Raw genomic sequence first — 24,518 nt, 5'->3', positions numbered from 1 at the left:
AAATATTCACCTTAAAAAAACTAGAAAAATAACTTATTCTCTTGCATAACCAAAATTGTATACACATTGATTAGCAGCTCCTTTCTCTTCCCCCCAGCTCCTGGCAACCACCATTCTATTCTTTCCTTCTATGAATTTAACTGTTTTCAATATTAATATGAGTGGAATTATGTAGTATTTTTCCTTCTGTGACTGGCTTATTTCACTTGGTATAATGTCCTTAAAGTTCATTCATGTTGTTACATATTACTGGATTTCCTAGAGATCAGATTTACAACATTATGCCTATAGATAACAATATTTAATTACACACTTAATCTGTTACAAGGAAACACCTCATGTTAAGTGTTCTTACAATAATAGTAACAATAATAATAATAATAGACAACTAAAAAACTAAAAGGAAATCAAACCCAAAATAAACAGAAGAAAATAATAACTATTAGAGTAGTAATAAATGAAATGGAGAATGGAAAAATAAAGACTGTAAAACAAGCCACAGTATGTTCTTTAAAAAGATCATCAAAATCAACAAAAACTTAGCTAGATTAACCAAGTGAAAACAGAAGGCTCAAATTACTAAAACAAAAATGGAAGAAGGCACATCTCTCCCAACCTTATAGAAAAAAAAACCAAAATGTTTTATAAGGGAATACCGTGAATAATTGTATTCCAACGAATATGATGCCATAGATAAAATGGACACATTCCTAGAAAGACAAACACTATCAAAAGTGACTCAAAAAGAATTAGAAAGTGTGGATAGACTTTTAACAAGTAAAAAAAATAAATTAGAAATTAAAAACTTCTCACACACAAAAAGTGTAGGTCCAACAGATTCACTGAATTCCACTAAATGGAATCACTATAATTACTATCAACCCCCCAACTGGCTTTTTGAAAATGTTTTTAATAACAATTGTATGTATTTAAGAAGTACAACATGATGCTTTGATATACACAGTGAAATTATTATTATAGTCAACCTAATTAACATATGCATTTCCTCACACATTGACCTGTCATGTGTGTGTGTGTGTGTGTGTGTGGTGAAAGCACCTGAAGTGTACTCTCTCAACAAATTTCCAATGTACAATACATTAACTGTAGTCATAATGCTATACATTAGAACTCAAGACTTCTTCATTCTACGTGACTGCAACTTTGTACCCTTTAACCAACCTCTCTCCGTATCTCCTATTTCTCAGGCCCTATAACCATCATTCTATTCTCACTTCTACATTTTCCCAAAGACATATAAATAGCAAACAGTTATATGAAAAGGTGCTCAAGACCATTAATCATCAGGGAAATGCAAATCAAAACTAAAATGAGATATCACCTCCCAATGGGCTTTTTGCAGAAGTTGAAAAGCTGATCCTAAAATTCAAATGGAAGTTTAAGGAACTCAGAAGAGATGAAACAATCTTGAAAAAGAGAAACAAATGTGAGTTGATGTACTCACATTTCCCAATTTCAAAACTTACTACAAAGCTGCTGTAATCAATACAAAATACAGTAATCAATTGATTGTAATACAGTAATAAATTACTATAAATAATCAACATGTTACAGTTTTGTTATAAGCATATAGATCAATGGAATACAATTAAGAGTCCAGTGTAAATCTTTACATTTATGTTCAATTGATTTCTGACCAATATAATTCAGTGGGTAAATTCTTTTTTATTTACTTTATTTACTTCTAGTTTTATTGAGGTATGGTATGATTGACAAAAATTTTATATATTTAGGTTGTACAATATATTTTTTAAGTTGTACAACATAATTTACTGTATGTATATATTGTAAAATGCATACTAGATCAAGTTAATTAACACATCCATCAATGTGTTAATCAATATTTTTTGTTTTTATTTTTCATGATGAGAACACTTAAGATCTACTCTTTTAGCAAATTTCAAGTATCATATACAGTATTATTAACTATAATCACCATGCTGTATATATATCCTCAGAACTTATTCATCTTATAACTGAAAGTTTGTACCCTTTGACCAATATTTCCCCATTTCTCTCACCTCCCACCATTCTTCTCTAGTTCTTTGAATTTGACTTTTTTAGATTACACATATAAGTAAGATCATATAGTATTTGTCTTTCTATGTGTGGATTATTTCACTTAGCACGATGTTCCCCAGGTTTATCCATGTTGTTTCAATGGGCAAACTCTTCAAAAAACGTTGTGACAACTGTATATTTACATGTAAAATGATAAAGTTGGACTCCTACCTCATACCATATACAAAAATTAACACCAATTGATATTGATTAAAAATGAATAATAACATAGAAGTTCAGATGGAGAAACTCTCCCAGAAGACTCTGTCTAGCAAGTGATAGAAATAGACAACAGAAAAAAGAGAAAGATGAAGAATAGAGGTAAAAGTGGTGATGAATATTAATGATACCAAGCAGGGCCCTGTGGGGCTCTTGGGCACAAAGCCTTCCTGTGTCCCCCATTTCTTTGATTAGAGGAAATAGTCTTCATTCAGCCTCCATAACTTTCTCCAACTTCCAATGGGCAGATTCAAGCACTTGTTAATTAGGGAAGGGAGTGGATGCAAGGCAAGGGAGAAACAAACAGTCAAGAGAAACAACAGTGCAACCTTGGGGCAAGGTCCAGGTTCCCCATCAATGGATATACACAAAGATATCTTTGAGCTGTTTTGCAGATACTAAAACCCCCTCCAGGTGGGAGAAGTTAATGATTAATGATGGTGTGCTGCCCGGAAGCACATAGACCCCAGACCAGTTGGAACCTGAAGGTTGACGTTGCTGACTCCCACTTACCTCACCACCAACCAATCAGAAGAATGCAAGCCTGTCACTTCCTTGATCCTTATTTATCACTTACCCCTGACCACGAGCCCTGACTATAAGACCTCTCCCTATTCCCCAGGGAAGGGGGCACAGTTTCTGAGGCACTAGCCTGCTGTGTTTCCTCTTTGCCTGGCAAAGAAATAAAGCTACCCTTTCTCTTTCCTCCAAAACTCTGTCTCTATATTTCTATTTGGCAATGGTGCACAGAGGGCCAATATTTTGGCAACATTAATATTCCCAGAAGGAAGGAGGGGAATAAGTAAAAAAAATAGTAGGAATATTTTTGGTCTTTTTTACTTTTATTTTCTGTGATTTAACACTTCTTTCACTGACCAATTGCTTCTGCTGAAATATTTATCTGCACCTCTGGTTTTGTCCTGAAACCTTAGAAGAGCACCACAAGGCATAAGGGAAAGGAATCTGGATTTGAGAAAGTTGCCAGGGTCAAAGTGGAATCCAAAAAGAAAAGGAGTGATTTGATCTAGAGATGTGAGGTCTCATCAGGATATCATTCCCTCCCCTGAGTTCTGAATACCAACCAGAGCAGAAAGGTGATCATCGGACTTGGCAGCATTTTACAAATGCAAAGCTGACAGGTCAGACTACCCAACCCTCAAAACATCACTATTGTAGGGGCTTGTGCAGTTTTTCATTGAGCAACAACTCGGCAACTAATGGCTCCTAATTTACCATTTTGGTTGGAGGTGAAGGGATGGGGAAGTGATAAATGCCAGGCATTTTCCCTTTGCCATTCCTACTATAGCTGTTTTTACTTACTGGTCAGGAAACAATATGTAGACTCTGATCTGCATTCAAGGGTTAGAAAAATGACTTCAGGGTAAGTCCACAGACCAACTCTGACACCGATTTGCACCATTAGTCCATCTATCAATTGACCAGTATAAGCTCCCAGCCTTAACTGTTGGCAATGATAATGTTTGGGGTTTACTACTTTGTCAGCTAAGTTACTGTATGAAATAGCTCTTTGGAGGTGTGGGTTACCTCCTTTTCCCAGCATACGTTTATCCTTGGAAATGGACTCAGGTGCAGTTGGGGAAAAATTGGGTATTAGCTATTTTATATTCTTGTAGATTCAGTCTCAAAAAAAAACCCTTAAAAAACAAACAAACAAAAAATCCCAGAATTTCTCTTAATCAATAGTCTCTGGAATTGGGAAGTAATTTAGTCTGGAATCTGAGCCTGAGATTACCATTTACTTTGAGGCAGCTGATGTCACCCTTCTGCTTCCCAGACTTTGCCTTTTTTCCTAGGTTATAAAATCCGGTAACACACTAGTTGATTTTCCATCTATTTCACTTCTATACCATGATCTCCTAGCCACTGCCTTAAAAGCCTGCAGATTAAGGCACCCTAATTTCTCCTCTGGCTTTGTTGCCCATGGGGCATTTTTTTCTTCATGACACTATGAAATGAACTAGTGAGGAGAAACTGGGGTCTTTGAGAAAACCTGTGTTGTCTCTCATCTGTAATTCAGTGTGACTGAGAGCTGTTGTCTTGCAACCCAGGTCTTCAACATCAATAAAAATGAGTCTAGAATAGCAGAATCTGTCTCCCATTCCTTCAGGGATCATAGTGGAGGTAGCTTCTCTGGCTCACAAGATAATTTCATCTGACTATGCCCAGTTCACTAAGTTTTCTGTTTCTCCTTCTCGATACTCTGCCAAGGCAGTTCTTATATCACCTACATATTTATTGCAGCACATTATCATGCACAAACCAGTGTCCTGAACACAACACTAAGTCACAAATCACAAGAGAGGAATTTTATGTCAATAAATCCTCCCCATCCAGTCTCGAGATCTACTTCCACACGTGTTTCCAATGCCCTCTAAATCCCCTCCACACAAATCAGTGAGATGATTCTTTGGAGGTGTGTACTACCTTCTGTGGGGAGCTTAGGCTGACTCTACCCTAATTGTTGGTTTGAAGATAGAGTGCATGAAGTAGGGGTAAATCCTGGTGTTGAACAAGTACATTTTTTGAGGGGGCTGACTCAGATTAGGAATTTCTAAGGGTCTCCAAGCCAGAGGGTTTTCTTTTAAAGCTGATAAAAGGGGCTGCTGCTACCAGCTTGGAGGCTGTAGGGAAATCTGAGCTAGAAGGTCCTTAAACTGTTTATATTAATGACTTTGTCCTAGGACTCAGGTCTCATTGTTTCCCTGTAGAGGCCCTGACTTCCATTTAAGAGACTTGTTGAAGCTATGTATTCATCTTTTGTAGCTCTTAAAATTAAATCCTTGATCTGGGGACTTCCCTAGTAGTCCAGTGGCTAAATCTCCGCTCTCCCAAAGGAGGGGACCCGGGTTTGATCCCTGGTCAGGGAACTAGATCCTGTGTGCCGCAATGAAGATCCTGCATGTGGCAATGAAGATACTTGAGCTACAACTAAGACCTGGTGCAACCAAATAAATAAATAAATACGTAAATAATAAATCCTGGGTCTGATTTTCAATATGTTTTGCCCTAAGTCTACAAGAGCTCAAGTTTCTTTTAATAATGCCTTGGGGCATTAGTTGTTAGTTCTGTGCCTTGATTTGTTGGTTGGCTATTCTGTATTTATGCAATTTTGGAAGGTACCTAAAACCTTTAACTGACTCCTCTGACTCTACAGTTCTTATAATTTTGATTGCCTTCATACATTACAAGTGATACTGCTACCTCAAAACACCAACGATTCACCTTCTGAAGACACCATAGTCAGGCGCTGCTCTCAACAACGTTTTATTTTATATTTTTTACCTCCCCACTTACACCAGCGATAGTTATCTTCACCATCTGACAACTTGGTTAATTACCACACTCAGAATCCCGTCCTGAAATTATACCTTCTCTAGGGCCACTACAACCAAGAGCTGTAATCTGGGCTTGCCCCCTGAAGCAGAGCTGGAGTCAAGGGCTTGCATGCAGGCAGACTACTTGGGGAAGTGACCCCAAGGAGCAGGAGTGAGAGACTGTGCAGAGTGAAACAGGGGAGGAAAACTGTTGGGCTGCACCCCACAGGCCTATAAGGCCTGTGCTTGCCCAGCTTCAAGACCGAAGAGCCCAGAGTCAGCAACAGAGCCCAGAGTCAGCATTTAATGAACGGGGGAGCTTACATGTCTGAAGCAAGGCCTGGAGTGACACCCCACCGTGTGCGGCTGTTGGCAGGCGGGACGAGGAGGTAATCCTTGCTCCCGGTGGAAGCCGGGTGGGAGGGAAGATTACCAGTTATAGGGGAATTGACGTCAGCTGGGCTCATTAGTTACCAGGGAAACCAGTAGAGGGACACGCCCCTCACCACCCCTTTGATGAGAACAATCACCAGCTGGGGCCTGGGGCAAGTATGTAGGAAGATCAGTCATGTGAATGGGGTGTAGGTGAATCAGGCACTGGTCGGGCAGGGGATGTACAGAGAGCAAGAGAACAGCCATCTTGAGTGGCCTAACTGTACAAAAAACATAATCCAACTGTGGTTTATTGAGCTAAATACTACACTGGGGAACTAGAGCTTGATCCCACTGGGGACTTTACAGGGCCATGTAGAACGCACCTGAGAACTGACTGCCTGAGTATACATATGTCAATCAGAGTTTCATCTTATTGCATTGAACTCCCTTACATGTCTGGATTTGCACATGAATCAGAATTGCTGAGCTGGTTCCCGCGGTCATCCCAGTGGAGGCCGCGATGACCCAGAACAGAATGTGAGAGTTATGCAACTGCTTGCCAAAGCAGCGAGGGTAAGTTAAAAGCGGACCAAATGGAACACCAGAATATTTTACATACTGAATTGTTGCACTTCCACCTCCATGTATTTAACAGAAGTTAATCTTCTGTACATATTCACAACGATTCACCTAGAAGGAATTTTTAATTACAGCACTGTTTTTACAGATCATATAACCAACTTGCATCAAAAGTCTCATAAATGGGAGAATGGCCTAAAAATGCAGTACAGGCTTAAAGTAGAACACTGTACAGAGAGAAAATGAACAAACTACTTTTACATGTAGAATATGACATCAAGTACATAAAATGGAAAAACATGGCAAAAATATCAGTGGTTACTAATAGAAAGCATATATAGGTGGTAAAATTACAAAAACCCAGAAAGGAAGGAAAGATACCAACTTCAGGGAGTGTTTACTGCTAGGGAAGAAGAGAAGCAAAGGAGTTGAGGGGGTGCTGCAGAGTGAGCTGCAACTGTCTCTGCAAAATTGTATTTATTTTTTTAGTATGTTAATCAACTGTTTAACTTTTAAAAGTGTGCATGATGTGTGCTTGAGATTTTATTGTATTTATTTCTACTTTGGAGTAAGGTTGGACTATTTTTTAATTAAAATGGGTTTCAAAAAGAGTTATTAGAAGGTAGAAATTTAGACAGTGTGTAGAGGCTATTCTGGTGAATTCTCTATGGGGACAAGGTTATGGATTCAAATAAAGACTTTTTGTTGTCTTTTTTTTTAAATGAGAGCAATGTGAGCATTTTTAAATTGAGTATGTCTACATATCTATTTCATTTTAAAACAATACAATTCCTGAGCTGCAAAGAAAACAACCTACATGTAAATGATAAAATATTAATATATAAAAATTTCTGTGAAGAAGAAAATAATTAATATAATTTTAAGAGATCCAAATACATTTAGAGGAGACTTAAAAATAGGAAAAAAACCTCAGTGATAAATGTATAAAATATATTCAACTCAGTAGAAATCAGATAAACTAAAAATATAATTTAAAAGTATTATATTGTATTATGTAAATATAAAAAGGAAAAACAGCTGTTATCTCTTAAGTTGGCTATATTTAAAAATAAAAATACTTATAATTATTTGTAAATTGAAATCTATGTGTTTGTATATATATGTCCCCAAAATCTGTATATATGTGTATGTGTGTGTATCCTCTTATATAGTACCCAGAACAAAAATTTTAAGGAAATTACGTAAAGCACAAAGAAGCTATTCACATGTTAACACAGTGATTTCATCTTAGAATCTCCCAAGAGAAATTCGCAAAAATGTGTAGAGCAAAGGTTTGCTTTTTCTTTTGTGCTTTGTTTAGTTTTTTTTAATAAACATGAATGTTCATTCTGGTATTTCTTATATCTCATATTTTAAAAAATGAACGGTTGATATAATAAAGTGTGGTGCATAATACGATGGAAATCAGATTTACTAAAAATGCTTTTGATTCAGAATATTTAATAGTATTGGAAATGTTCATGACATATTTGCAATTTATGTGTAGAATCCAATTAATGTAAAACTTGTGTATGCATGTATATATACAGATAATTTTGTGAGTATACTTCACTTTTTTATTTTTAGCAACTCTCTTCATTCCACCTCTGGATCATCATATCACATGTCATATGTTTTTATTTTCTTTTTAAGCTTTTCTCTAATTTACAAATCTTCTGCAGTAAATACATATAACTCTTTGTATTCTGATTTTAAAACATATTTTGTAAAAATATCAGAAATGTAGAGCTATGTTAAATTGCATTATATTCTTTTAAGTAATACATAACAGGTCATTTTCCTTTTCATGCTTTTGCTTTAATTCATGCTTATTCCTTCAAATTAGTATATTGTTAGTTATTATTGTGGAACTTCCTCATGTGCTAGAATTTATAACTTTAATTCCTTCAATAATCTATGAATAAACATATACTATACTATCTCTTTAAGGCCTGGCAATTTGTCCCTAAGACATAGACTCGTTATGTTTAAAGGGCACATTATGCTTTACTGATAATAAAGCTTCAAATATAATCCATTGTGAGCCCTAATTGGTTAATCAAGATTCTGTCAATAAAATAAAAGTCATTCTAGATATTTTAAGCAACAGGAGAGTTAAAGCAGAAAACTAGAGTCTTCCACAGCAGGGAACACCTGTGAAACAGTCATTCAGTCAACAAGTGCAGGATTCTCAAGGAAGCCTCCTTGGATGATTTCACCTGCTTGGAGTAACCAAGCTATTGATTAACATGAGCTTGTCCAGAAGATTCTAAAAACCCTAATCTATAGCCTTTCTGCAACTGCTATCACATTAGTTCCCCCTTTTCCATTCCCAAATCACTTGTGAATGCCTGTCATTAGCAGAATCTAACCTAGAAACCAGTTCGCAAGGAATTCTGAGAAAAGGAGTTCCCAGGCTTCTTCCCTCAGGGGTAGAAGGAGACAGATGATGCTGAGTTAATAATCAACAATCAGGTACATGCCAGACTAAAATCTGTAAAAGCTGAACTGAATTGGTTTCCCAACAATCCGAGTGGAAAGAGCAATATAAAAACAATTCATTTTATTTTGGCTTCTTAGAATTCAAATTTAATAGCAATTTCCTAATTTAAGGTTAATTTGGGAGCAAGAACTTATAATGCATACAAGAAATGACATTACGTGAGGGATATACATGTGGGTAGACTGGGCAATAGATAGAAAGAAACATCAAGGATGGAAAATATTGGTCTCAGTATATGAAATGGACCTGTCTAATGTTCATTTCATCAGAGTGATCAGTCTGTCCACACAATATGGAATATTTTTCTCTAAGTAGCCAAATCTTGTTATCTTGGTTTCTATTTTACTGAAGCCCCAACACTTACACTACTTTTAATGAGACTTTGGAAATACACTAATTAGTTAATTAAAATGCATGTTGATAAATGAAAGTTAAGCAACCTGCAGTTTATGATGTTTCATCTTGGAGTTTATCCATGAAGGTAAATACATATTCTGTCAATATTTTTAAAAAATATTCATTTGAGATGTACTTTGAAAAATAATGAGCATTATTTTAATAATAACTCCTAGGAATTTCAAGTTTATACTATTTATATTCTATGTACAATATCTGATTTTCAGTATTTCGATTATAAAAAGCACAATATAATCAATGCAGCAACAGTATTTTTTCAAATACTGAATTTACAAACATTGTATTCATTTAGTTGCCTTGCAAGGAATTTCAGGTCATACGTATTATTAGGCTTTTAAAAGTGATCAATGATTATGAAAAACACAGGACTACTTACAAAAGTAAAATGATACAGAATTTACTGACTGCCCACGTGGTTCAGTTGCTTTGACTTATTACAGATATTTTATTAAAAATAAGAAATTATTTTTATCCATCAGGAAATTGATACATTCTTAATCTTCTAAATAAAATAGTATAATTTCTAATTAATTTAAAAAAATAATACAACTGTGGATGTAACATTATTCCAGTCTTAATCCACACTGGAGGTTACTGTCTCAATATTTTATATGTAGTTTCTACAGATTAGTCTAAATTTTTCAATAAGTGGCTTATTACATAGGATAATTCCCCTAGTTTTATATAGCACACAATTTAGCATTTATTCTATTATTCTTTAATATTTTTCATTTAAGCAATCTATTAGATGTCTAATAAAATATATATGGCCAAAGGCTGTCATTATTTTTAAGATATAAGCAAATTTTCAAAAACAATTATAGTCAATATGTTAATCAAATAAATAATTCTCATAGGAGATGATAATCATCATTACCAACACAACCTACTAGAAAATATCATTAATTAGAACCAAAATAAGCAGGAATTTCACTGTTAATATTTAATTAATTGTACTATAGCTATTAATTGATTATTAATTAATATACATTCCTTTTTGGCTACATTGCTTCTCATCATATACATTTGGCCATTGCATATGTATTTGCTATAGGAAATTGGAAAATACCTACTGTTGAATATATGCATGAAAAGACTATGTGTAATTCTTGACATAATATTTCTCTCTCAGAGAGGAGTATTTTCTCTTCAGACTGGATTTCTACTAAACTGCTAAAGCAATTTATTTGGTCAGTTATGTTTTTTTTTTTAATGGAAGGAGATATATAGTTATTCTGTTTTAAGATTCATATAGAATTCTGACAGAAATTGTATGTGTCTCTGAGAAATCTAATAAAAATCCACTAAAAAGAAAAAAACATGTTTAGTTTTAAGGTGATAATACTGTTAGATATTCCATTTTAGGGAATAACTGGTATATAATCTATGTAGGTAACTTTGTCATGTTATAGAATATTTTATTTCTTGGGTGTTGTGGCTACTTTAAGCTCAGCTAAAATAGTAATTGTTTGTCTCATTAACACAGCTGTTTTCATTGAGGAACCTGGCCCCCAATGTGCTCTACTTGATTTAGCACACTGTATGAACTGCTGTGCTCACCTGCTCTGTTATTACTTATCTGCAAAGCACCTAATATTTGTCCTTAGCTGAATTTTGCACTAAATATTTATTCTATTAATTACTCATAATTAACTACATAATATCGCTCTGATTTAATTCATTAAACACTTGATAAAAACAGATGCTGTTTCTGTATTGGTGATGACTTTATAGTCAATGCCAGACACTATTTTAGCTAACTCTTAATTGACTGATTTTTGGCCAGCATAATTAGAGAATCATACATTTTAGAATACACCACTCCCCCAAATTCTCTATAGCCTACCACATAACCATGCTCAACCCTCTTGGGCCCGAGCATTAGGTGGGATTCCACTTTGAGAAGAGTCCAATTACTTAGATGTGGGCTTTATCTTTCTTATTAAGGGAATCACTAGATAGATTTACCTTCCTTTCTAACTCTTGTGTGTGCATTATACCAAAAGAAACCTTGAAGTTATTGGAATGAGGATAATTTCTTAATATCTCATTGTTATATTATTCCTTTCTTATTTATATTCTCTATTACATTTACTACACACATGAATAAAACACATCTGATTAGATAAACTTAATTGTCTAGAAGCCCATTTAACTAGTATTATATTACATTCTTCTTATAATAAAGAATAAAGACCCTTACTGTAGTTGAGCTAAGTATTAGCTGAAATAATAATCTCTGAAATCTGTGTCAGTACAAAGCAGATTTTTTTTAGAGCATGCATGAGTTTAGTTAATGGTGGTCATATAAACCAGAAGATACCGTTTCATCTAGTTATTCATGGATGAAGAAAATGGAGGCTCTTCAATTTTTGACAAGTGACTTCCAAGGTCACTTTGGAGATGTCCACACTGCCTACAGATGCAAGAAGAAATACACCGAATTCCTTCAGCCAGAATTCAATGTCATAAGCTTTCCTAGATGCAGAGGAGACAGGGAATTCTGAGTGGTGTGACCTGAGCAAATCATTTAACTTCTGTATGTCTCAGTCTACAACCTGAATTCATATATTCCTACCAAATAAGATTGTTTGGATTATCAAATTCAATGAGGCAATTCACTCATTCTGGCTTCTGCTCTCGTCAAGGCTTTAACTCTGTTTCCTTCCTACCCTTGGGGAACATAACAGCTTCCCACAGTTGTTGTGCCTGATATGTAACGACCATATATTTTCCCTTTTATCCTGCTAACACCATTAGGAATATTTCCTTCAACACAGTTTCTGAAGTTAAAGCCTTTAAATTATGCTGTCAGTATCCCTCCTGATGATTAACAGACAATTATTTAGCTTTTAAATGCTCCACTTGAGATAAATATATGTCTTGGGAAATATAAACTAATAAACCAATTTTGATTGGATATATTTTATGAAAAATCAATGATTTATTTCGTAAGTACATTGATAATATATCCATCATAATTCCACTGAATACTACCTGATTTATCTACCTAATATTCTCTTTTTATTAAAGATGTATTTTTCCCTTAAGATGTTTGACTTTTTATATGTAACTACCAAAAAATGAAAGTGATCACATTGTGTGTTTATGATTAGAAATCCAGTATTTTTATCATAAAATATGAATGGAAAATTCAAACGAAAATACATCTTACGAATTTGTGTCTATAACAAGTAATATCAATATGCATTTTGTGAGAAAATTGATGCTTTAAGCAGTTATTCAAATAAAATATAACATCAAGGAGCTGCAACATATACTTACAAAGATATTGAGAGTTATAAAAGATTTTCATTGTACATATAAAAGCAGGAAGTACAAATTTTCCAACTGATACTAATTTTGAAGATCTTTATGTATATTTTAGAGGTTTTTAAAGGTTTGGCTTTTTTTAAAAAAATTAATTAATTAATTAATTTATTTTTGGCTGTGTTGGGTCTTCGTTTCTGTGCGAGGGGTTTCTCTAGTTGCGGCAAGCGGGGGCCACTCTTCATCGCGGTGCGCGGGCCTCTCACTATCGCGGCCTCTCTTGTTGCGGAGCACAGGCTCCAGACGCGCAGCTCAGTAGTTGTGGTTCACGGGCCCAGTTGCTCCGCGGCATGTGGGATCTTCCCAGACCAGGGCTCGAACCCGTGTCCCCTGCATTGGCAGGTGGATTCTCAACCACTGCGCCACCAGGGAAGCCCAAAGGTTTGGCATTTTATAGTCATGTATTATATAATAAAGTGTTAATGTTTGCTTTATCAATGTGATGTCAAAAAACTATAATTATTGCCAACTCAATTCATGACTGACTAATTACAAAAATAATTAACAGTAAACCAGAACTAACAAGTTGTGATACAACATAACTGATAATCTTCTAGTTTGTCAAATAAATGAATGGGTTATGAGATAGAGACAATGATAATAAATGTCAATCTGTAGTGTCATTTATCTATGAGTAAAGATATTCATCTTTTGACATTATAAAATGCATAATGATTTTTGCATATAACTGTAATTCATTTCCTGTTTGTCCTATTGCAGCATCACATTTGTAACACTGCAGTTAAGACCCTGTTAACATTTCCCTTATAAAATCCATATTTTCAACTATTTATAATTATGTGATTAAAATTCTTTTCAGAATGAAACTTGGATTACAAAATCTCTTTCTAGGAGATATTTTAAATAAAATTTTAAAAGCTGAGTTTTACAGGAAGGTTATATCTCATTATGAGAAGAGTGTGTACTGACAAGTGATGGGCTATTGGTGGTTCTTAATTACTTCACGTGTTTCTGCTCCTTAATATTTCTGAGTAAAATAATAGATGGTGTTAAGTAATTCATTTTTCATTAAAGACAAACGAGTATTATATTAGTTCTATAAATACATATTTAAACCAAGGCTGGGACTTCCCTGGTGGTGCAGTGGTTAAGAATCCACCTGCCAATGCAGGGGACATGGGTTCAAGCCCTGGTCCGGGAAGATCCTACATGCTGAGGAGCAACTAAGCCCGTGCACCACAACTACTGAGCCTGCCTTCTACAGCCCATAAGCCACAACTACTGTAGCCCGTGCACCTAGAGCCCGTGCTGCACAACAAGAGAAGCCACCGTAATGAGAAGCCCATGCACCGCAACGAAGAGGATCCCCTGCTCACCGCAACAAGAGTAAGCCCACGTGTAGCAACGAAGAGCCAACACAGCCAAAAATTAAATAAATTTAATTAATTAATTAATTAATGTTTAATATTCATGAATCACATGACCCACTTTTTAAAAAAATTTTTTTAAATGTTATTTATTTTTATACAGCAGGCTTTTTAAATTTGAATTTTTTTTTATACAGCAGGTTCTTATTAGCTATCTATTTTATACATATTAGGGTATATCAATCCCAATCTCCCAATTCATCCCACCACCACCAGACCCCAATCCCTCTTTCCCCCCTTGGTGTCCATACGTTTGTTCTCTACATCTGTGTCTCTATTTCTGCCTTGAAAACTGTTCACATGACCCACTTATAATGGGATACTTCATGCTCTCTTCTAATCCCATTAGAGTGAATTTTCTAAATGTCTGCTCTCAAATCTGTTTGTTAGTTTTAGTTGAGTTATTTACTTGATAGTTATTTCATTAAATATTATAAACTATCTCATGAAATATTACATAAATTAGGATTTGGAAAAGAAATAGGGTGTTTCTATAAAATCACTGTTGAGGGACTTCCTTGGCAGTGCAGTGGTTAAGACTCCATGCTCCCAATTCAGGGGGCCTGGGTTCAATCCCTGCTCAGGGAACTAGATCCCACATGCACGCCACAACTAAGGAGACCACATGCCGCAACTAAGGAGCCTGCCTCCCGCAACTAAGGACCCTGCTTGCTGCAACTAAGAGACCCAGTGCAACCAAATAATTACATAAATAAATAAAAAAGAGAGACCCCTAGTTCTCTTAAAAGCACAGTTGAAATATTTAGAAAAACCTTGAAAAAGCCTTTCAAACTAGCAATGTATGCCAGGTATTTAATGGATGGACAAATTAACTAAAAATATAAGAATTCTATACACAGATTATTTCATGAGTGTCTAATTTCTTGATCATTTCTAAAGAAAAAAGATGAAAATAGCAGAGGATACATTGTACATGTGTTTTCTGCAAAAATTTTGCCAGAGTTTTATTACTATGTATTCATGTTAAAAGGAATTATTTACCTATAAAAAGCTTGGTGGAAAATGTGCATTTATACATTTTTTAGTTAAAATATTATATTTAAGTTAAATATACATCTTTAAATCTGTTTATTAGCTTATCAACTTCAATGCCATCAGAATCCAAGATATTTATAAAATTGCAAAGAAATCCAGTTTGGTAGAGTTGTTTCCATTATTTATTGTATTCATCATATAAGAAACTTTTGTGATTCTGTTTTACCGATATTATTATAAACCTGTTTATTGTAATTGTGCATATAATACTTATCTTCCTATCTGTCTTTATCCTATAAAAATGCATGGGTTTTCATGTATTTTTTTTGTTTGAACAAGATTTTGTATCACTCTTCTTAAGCTACCTTATTGGAGAATGGATTTTTAAGCAACGTGAATTAGGCGTTCATTTATGCAAATCCTCCATGTACTATCTTCATAAGTCAACCAAATAGAGTACTCAATACTAGGCCCTCAAAGAAGATAGGCTAGTGTGTAGGGGATATTATAACCTAATAAGTAAATAAATATGCAAATGGAAACAAACAATCAAACACGAGTATAGGAAAAAGGCATGACAATGTTAATACACTCCCTATTCTCCTAGCCGGGGTCCCAGTGGAAGAAACTCTAAAGGCCTGTATATCATGCAGGTCTGGATGGAAGCAGCTACTTATTTCTTTAGGACAAGAAACTTGACTACTTAAAAGCATTGATTTTCAGGTAGTTTGCTTACTTTTCTTGCTGGAAATCAATGGTCTTAAAATGTTATGTGAACAAGCTAGAAATATACTACAGAGATTCTACTGTTTGAAGTCATACCACAAATTCTTATTCTTGTTCATTAACACTGGTCTCCTCATACATCTGTCTAGACTAGTCTTCTACAACTTTCAGAAGAGAGCTCTACAAGTGCAGAGGTCTCTTTAGTATTTGCTCAAATATATTAACTTGATTAAGCTATGGAGTTTACTTATATTTAGAAAATAAAACACTCTCAGTGTAATTGCACATACTAGTGAAAAGTTTTCTTTGATTCATTCTGTATTTTAAATATAGACATGGTTATTTATTATTTAGTGTTGTTTCACTTGAAGAACCGTTCCTCTTCTTAGGCACATGATCATATTTTCTCTGACCCTCTAATGACTTGTATATTATTGACTCTACCTCTTCTGTCTTCAACCTCACCTTGGCCTCTTATCCTTCACGTTTAGAATTTAAACGCAGAAAGTTTTTATTAAATTAAAAAAAATCAAGCATGCCTACACGTTCCTCATATTCTGTATCCATTTCTTTATCTGACACTCACTTCTCAATTTACCTTGCCTGTTATTTCCATCGATACACTGAAAGAGCTATCATTAAGGTCAGAAATTACGTCTATTACTTGAAATTTAAAGATATATTTTATTTCTCATATAACTTGACTTTATATTTTTATTCTACACATTTGATAATTCTTCCAGTTGAATCATTCTCATCTGTAATTTCCTGAGCTTTTCCCACAACTATAGCCACTTTTTCTCAAACATACAGCTCTACTTTTAATCTCGGAAGTTCTAAAAATGTAGGCCTAGTTTCACTTCTGTGGATATTCTTGTCTTTAAGAAAGTCACACCTTTGTCACTGGCTACCCTTCCCAACAACTGCTATCAATACTTAGGACCCCCAAGTGCTTAGGAACTCCTTTGTCACAGGTCTCACCTCTGACTCACATGCGACAGCACCTTGAATGTCTCAAAACCATCCACAGACATCATGTCCATTGCTGAAACTTTTATCTCCTCTGCAAGATTAATTCTTCTTCCCCAACTCAGTAAGCATCACCAACCATATCTAGTTGCATAAATAAGAACCTAGGAGTCAATTCTACATTTCTCCCCACTCCACCACTCTGACCTTCCCCAAATCAATCTGTCACTAAGTCTGGCATACCATACCTCCTAGATAGCACTCAAGTAATTCTTTCTGTTTTCACTGGCAAGACACTGCCCAGAGATGCTTTAAGGGAGACAAAATTTCACACTATCTAAATTTACATTTGGTAAGTTACACAAAATCTTAGCTTCATTTTCCTCACCTATAAAAATGGAATTAATGATGAGGGTGATTTGAGGACTAGATAGACACATATTTAATAAATGCATAACAATGTCAGTAAAGTTTTGCTAAACTTAGCTTTTATATAGTCTTTTCTGTGAATAGCAGGAGAGAATAGCTATAAATATATGCTGAATATTCCAGATCAGTTCTCCACACAGGAGCAAGAACAGTCCTTTTGAAATGCCAATTTCACCATGCCATCCCTTGACCAAAACTTCATCAATTCTCTTCTGTCTTTCTTAGAAGGAAGCACAAAACAATTAACACTGCCTCTGAGGCCCTTAGTGATGTAATTTCAGGATTCTCTCCAAGTTCATTTCCAGACTCTGTTTAGTTACTCTTGCTTCTTCCTGACTTAGACCTTCCCTGATTTCACAGCCTAGGGTGGGCTCCCTATATATACATGGTTTGTCAATTATGCATATTTCCCCTTCAGAACATTGTCAGGGTTTAGAATTACATGTATATCTTCTTATTTTACTTATGTTTATTTGCATCCTTAGTCTACTAAGTTTCATGAGGGAAAGACTATGCTTTATAACTCATTCTTATAAAGCATAACATGTCCAAGGTCTAACATGTTATCTGGCTTAAAATGTTATCTGGCTTAAAAATGTTCAATTAACATTTTTTGAATAGATTTATGCATTAAGAGATGGGTGAATGAACTTTAAACACACTGTAATTTTACTTCTTTTTCAGGGGAAGATCATCATGTGCATAATTCCACAGACTATTCCTCTACACAAGATGTTGTCTTGATATTCTTTTCCTTGCCCTCTAGTCTAGATAATTAGCAAGAAAAACAGAACAGAAAACTCAAACATACATTTAAGGGAAGATAATGCATTTGTGATGGCAAAATGCTAGTAGAGCAAATAGAATCCTTAGAGAAATTTTGACAATAAAAATACCTGAAGATACAAGACTTATTTTTCATATAGTTTTCATTTGCAAATATTGATAGTAGAGTTATTATTTTTCGAGCAATATCTACTGAGTGCATATTATGTCCCAGACATTCATGCTGTGACTTAGGGCTAAAATAATGATACAAAATATTATGATGGTTAAGATCAAAGTCTCTGGTACCAGCTTTTCTGTGTGAGAATCCTGTCTTAATCACTTACTAGCTGCCCCGGGCAAATTATGTAACCTCTATTTGTTTCCCTCTCTTTAATGAATAGAAGATAATAATATCACCTAACTTCCAGGGTCATTGTGAGGATTCAATGAATGTAAAGAATTTAGGACTATAATCTGTGTAAAGAACTGTGCTTGGCATAAAGGAAGTTTTATATATTATAAAACATATCACTATCATTATTTTATAGCCTTAGTGCTTAGCTTACAATTAAATGGGAGAAAAAGCAAGTTAATAGACATCAGCAATATACAGTGATAAATGATATCACAGGGAAGTACAATGTTTTATGGAGTCATAAAGTGGGATGCGCTACCTGAATTTGTGGGTGCAGAGAAAGCTTGATGCATAGTGCGACATCAAACAGGACCTGAAGGGTGAGACCAAGTTAGTCTGTAATGAATGTGAACAGCCCTCTGAATGGTAGCATATACAGAATTAGCGTACACACTTTTCTTGACTTGTTAGTGTGGTGAAAGCCTAAAGCCTATCTTGTCAAACCATGTGGAGACAAAAAGTTTACACAAAAAAGGAAAGGTATCTCACAGTCTGCTGAAACCTGTGACTTACAATGGGAGCAATTCTTCACCTTTCCCTTAACCATCTGTTTACTTACAAGTATATTTTGTCTCCAAGAGAATGACTCTAGCTTAGGCAAACAGTCACTTAAACAACTCAAAGTATTTAAAAATATAAATTCTGTCTTTTGATAGGAATCATGATATCCTTTTTCTCCTTTTCTCTCTCCCACTTCCTTCCTATCTTCATTTTTTCTCTGCTTCCTTTCTTTCCTTTTTACTTTCTAAGTTTTAAAATTTTTTCTTCTTTATCATGCCTATGTTATTTTACTTCATTAAGTAAGTTTTGGTTTTTTGTTTTTTGTTTTTCCCTAGCACTGTAGGAATTCTAGATTGTTGAACCCAATCTGGGTCTTCTGGTTGAAGTAACTTTTTATTCCTCATTAAAGCATACAGACACACACACACATAAGATGTTAGCTATGAAACATAAATGAGCCAGAATATAAAAGTGATTTGAAGTATAAGGAAAGGAGATGAAGGAATAGAGGTCAGTCCAGCTCTGCTTTAATACCAGTTCTTCAGCGTGTTAATACTAGGGTTATACAATTTAAGAGAATCCACTTATGAATGATGGCATGGGTTTATTCAGAAGGTATTATTACATAAATACGTTAAACAGAAATTCATATGTGCAGATTATCTTGAAAATATATATCTGAACTGCCTTAGTATTACTTGTACAGTTCCATCAGAACAAGGAATTGGGGGGAATAAAAAATTGCTTTTTTTTTTTTAATGGGTAAATAAATTGTTTTAACTTTAATAGATTAGATTTTAGCAATAAAAACGACTGAACTACTTCATGCAATATTACTAATCTCACAAATACAACGTTGTGATTGAAGACATACATAAGAGTATAGTTTGTATAACTGCATCTATGTAAACTTTAAAAAGAGGTGAAAGCAAATCTATGATGTTCAAAGTTAGGAAAATACAAGGGCAATAGTAGGGTTTTCCTCCAAATCTACATGGTATCAAACAAAATAAACATTGTTGAGCAGTAATACAATGTAATATTTTTTCTTAAGTACACCCTGTCTTATTCCCTCAGGATCTTTGCTTTCAGGTCCACTTTACTTAAAAATAATGTAAGAACAAGGAATCTAACCAAAGTTAATATCCATAGCAATATATATGAAAAGGGCATGTAAAGAAACTGGAACTTTTTTGTTGCTTTTATCTAACAGATTGTTTTTGCTTTAATTTGATAATATATATATTTTTTAATTGTAGATTTTGTTTGTTTTAGATCCTTGAGTACATTAAAGAAAAATGTGTCTGTAACAATTTTATGAAGGCCATAGCTGTCCAAATCAAAATTCAACTTGATGTTTTAAGCCACATTCATATCTGAAATTATAAATCTCACAAATTGCTTACATAGAAATAGGTAAATGAAAGTGAAAAGTGTCAATGAGCTGGTCTGCTGAAGTGATTAATCTATTTGCCATATATACATATAAGTCTACTGTTCAACCAAATATTGCATGTTCATTATTATTTGATTAAATGTTTCTACAGGCCCTTAAATATTAATACAATTTTTGTATCCTGATTTGAAATAATCATCAAGATCTGTCAACTATGTTCCTTTGTAGTACTGGGTTTGGAGTGAATCCAGAAGACCTTTGTCATGTGTGTTGCTTTGAGATGTTTTATTCCTAGTGAGTGGAATGTGAGCTGACAAACTTGCCATTACACTTTGCCAGTATTGAAACTGTTGCAAAGGGATTATGAAATTTATCCAGGGCCAGAGTGCTAATCATTGACTAGTTGGCTGAAAACTATGTTGTAGATGCCTGATTCTTAACCCAATTGGCTGTGTAACATCCCTTGAGAACATTGGTGCTAAAAGATTCAGGCTGTTTCAATTTACTCTTTTAATTAAAACATGGAACTAGAGAAGAAACAAATAAAAGAGATGAGAGCAGGGCTTAAAATATCCTCTAGCTCACCCTCAGTATTCTTTGTCACAATTCTGCTGTAAGGCTCCACCAACATCTCTCTGAACAACTGCCACTTTTTCTTTTTCATTATGCAACATGCCACATTTATGGGCTCAAAATGATACTTTACATTCCATTTCCTCAACATAGCATCATTAGAAGGAACACATAATTCCAAGCACTGACACCTAGAAAATGCAATGCATTGTATTACTTCATTACACTTCCTTGTTTAGAGTTAAAAATGTAGATTAAAGAATCCATCAACAAATTTTACTGAGCACAAACTGTTTAGAAACTATTAAATATAGACAGTACTTTAATAGTAAAATAATAGAACTTCCTTTAAGAGAATGGTGTTAACATACCTGTGAAGAGAGAAGAACTAAAAGTTTAGTGCAGTCTAATTATTCATACATGTAAAAACAGATTTTTCTCCCCCAAAGAAAAATTTACTCCAGATTAAAGGTACGAATTATAAAAATAAAATTGGGGAGAATTATTTATTTTCCATTATGCATTTATTCATAAAACACAAGCAGGCACTGTGCTAATAAGCTTTAAAGAAGAATGAGATGGGCATGACTCTTTCCACAAGCAGCTTATATTCTACAAAGTGAGGCAGAAAACACATACTTAGTTACACAAAAACCAAATACTGATAAGTGGTAGGTCTCAGGAAGGAAAATCCAGGACAGTAAGAATTTGCCAGTCAATTAGCTGAGTATGTGACTTGTGAAATTTGGATACACTGCATTTTTTTCCAGTTAGTTTTTAACTATAATGAAAATAAACATGTTACTGAGTCCAGGCTCGCTCTGCTCACGGCACAACAGGCCAATAAATCGGAGATGGGGTGTTGAGGAAGGAATATTACTTTATTTGGAAAGCCGTCAAACCGAGAAGACGGCAGACTAACGTCTCAAAATAATCATCTGATCAGGGTTTGGATGCCAGCTTCCTTTATAGCACAGAGAGGGGGAGGAGATGAGGAAGTAAAAAGGCCATAAATTTTGCAAATATCAGATGGACTGGCCAGCCTTGGGGAGGGGAATGTGTTAATTTCTTCTTCTTGCAACCATCCACAGATGGACAGGGTCCGGATGTTTCCCTGAACAAAGGCACTTTGGTTTAACATTCAGGCAGAGGGGCAGGGTTCCCCGAGGCAAGTCATTATGTATAGACAGTATCCTTTAAGTGAACAAAAGCAGCAGAAAGCAAAGGTTAAAGTAAAAGAAACAGATCCAACATGTAGTCTGATTTGCCTCTTCCCTGTTACAAACACATATTCAAAAGGAAAAATAATTGAATTACACATAGTGTTGATAACATAGACTCTGAAGCCAGACATACTGTATGTGAATCTCAGCTTTGTCACTTAACTGAGATACATAATCTTGGACAAAGTTATTTAACCTACCTACTATCAGTTAATCCATCTGTTAAAGAAAGGAAAACAATATTATCTTTCTTACATGTTTTTTGTAAAGATTAATTGACTTGATAACCATATGAATGTATTAAAACAGTGCCAGGTTCATGTTATATACGCAATACAAAATATGGTGATGATTATTAGGCTTACAACCATAATGATGCTAAAATATTGAGAGAGTCAAATTTAAACTTATGGTACAAGATCAATAAATGGAATTGTGGACTCTGAATTTTGCATTGTCCTGCATACATACTTAATGTTCAATCAGGAGAGAGAAACAACACAATAATTTGAACAGGCAAGTTTAATATCAAGAATTATTAATTATTAGAGTATTAGAGTAAGGAGGGATTGACTATTAAGAAAGAGAACTCTAATTATAGAAAAAGCAGTCACTAACCCTAGGGCTGAGACAGAATGCCCATGGAAGACTCCTGCTTCCCCTAGACCAACATCCGGGTCTTGCAGAAAGCACCCCTGTGACTCACTGAATGGCAGAGAAGTACCTGTGTTGTTGCACTTGTGGTGGAACCTGCCAGAAATCTACCCTCCGGGGTGCCAGAGGAAGCCGTTCCCTGTTGGGTGCTGCTGGCTGTCATGCAGTGCAGAAGCAGGGCACTGGGGAAGCCGGATGTGACGCAGGGGTCCGAGGGACTCTGCTATAAAACTGCCTGAGGGTCGGGAAAAGTGGTGGGGGAGGGTGCCCACAGCTGAGTGCTCAGAGCCGTGCACAGCAGGAGCTGGGAACTGGAGAATTTACAAGCACTGAAGGAGCTGAGAGACTGCTACCAGAGAGCCTGGTGAAGGCCTACGCGCTGGGAGAAGCTTCTGGCTGCTTCGTGCTGTTCTCCCGTGTCCCACAGGAAAGGGCAGTGAAGAGGGGAAAGTGCTTGTAGGAGTCGCTTGCTATGAGTGAGCAGACCTGTGCTGGGAAGAAAAAAACCCTTCTTCCTGGAATGTCTCTTCAGCCCCTTCTACTGACAGAGCTTCCTGCCACCTGGAATGGAAAAAAAAGTCTTTAAAACGTCAAGTATCATTTTCACAGAGCAATCTGACAGGGTGAATGTGGAGCTGAAGGGCGATTAATCAATACCTGGCACAATACAACAAAAAATTCATTATGAAAACATAATTCTATTCCTTGTGCTAACTTATTGGATATGATTCATTCCAGTGTGGAGTCTAGAAATACTTATGAATTGGAAAATCCACAAATATCATTTGCATTTATAATATTTAAGACAAATATTGGCAACCAATCCTTAAAAAAAATAGGGTACCCTTGAGTTGAGCATCTGCAATATTGACCAGAGTGACACCAGATTTTAAAACTTTTATGGAGGTGTTTTACTATTTTAACATAAAACCAATCCCATCTTGTATTAGTTTTTAATCTTACTTCACCTATCAGCAGCATACCCTCATTGAAACATTTTAAATTTTGGTTTCCAAAATGCCAACTCTTTGACTTCCTACACTGCTGTCTTCTACTCTGTCCTTTCCACTTTCCAATTCATATAGGTAACAGTTTCTTGGGGACCTCTTATCTGTGTTTACTTTCTAGGCTGCATCATCCAATTTCATGCCTTTTAATACCACTGAAGATTCCCACTGACAAAAATATAGTACAAACATTACTGTTTTTTACTATAGTCAACAGACTGGGCTGTAGAGTAAAAGGAAAAAAAAAAAAATCCATATATGGCATCTTCAACAACACTAGGTAAGAAGGAACCCCATCAACTCTTGAACATATAGGCATATGTGACCAGGATCAGCAACTTCTCTGCAGAAGTGATAGAGGGAAAGTACAATACTGAAAGATTTAACAAGTCTCAGAATGAAAGTATTGCCAATAAAATTTATACCCCAAAAGAGAGGTACTTGGCTGAGTAGCTACCAGGTGAACAAATCTGAGAAAACTGACAAAATTCAAAATCCACACCAGCTTCAAGCTGTTGAAAAGTGCAGATAAAACTACCTCCTTTCCAATTGATAGAAATTTGCCACAAACTGCAGGCAGCAGAAGTGGTGGGCACAAATGCTGGGCCTCCCAGATATACAGAAGTAATATGA

General features: G+C 35.2%; 1 long non-coding RNA gene across 1 annotated transcript in view; it reads right to left on the bottom strand.

Annotated features, from left to right (window-relative positions):
- The window catches only part of LOC309624987, a 223,894-nt gene extending 199,710 nt beyond the window's left edge, over positions 1-24,184 (bottom strand). Inside the window, exon 1 of the long non-coding RNA XR_014242282.1 lies at positions 22,949-24,184. This is a non-coding gene — a long non-coding RNA (uncharacterized lncRNA). The remainder of the gene's footprint in view (positions 1-22,948) is intronic.
- Positions 24,185-24,518: the final 334 nt, after the last annotated feature.

Source organism: Balaenoptera borealis (assembly GCF_965194805.1).
Source record: "Balaenoptera borealis genome assembly, chromosome: 3".
In the NCBI taxonomy this organism is placed as follows: Eukaryota; Metazoa; Chordata; class Mammalia; order Artiodactyla; family Balaenopteridae; genus Balaenoptera; species Balaenoptera borealis.
The sequence above is the reverse complement of the archived record's forward strand: the minus strand, read 5'-3'. Positions and strand labels throughout refer to the sequence as shown.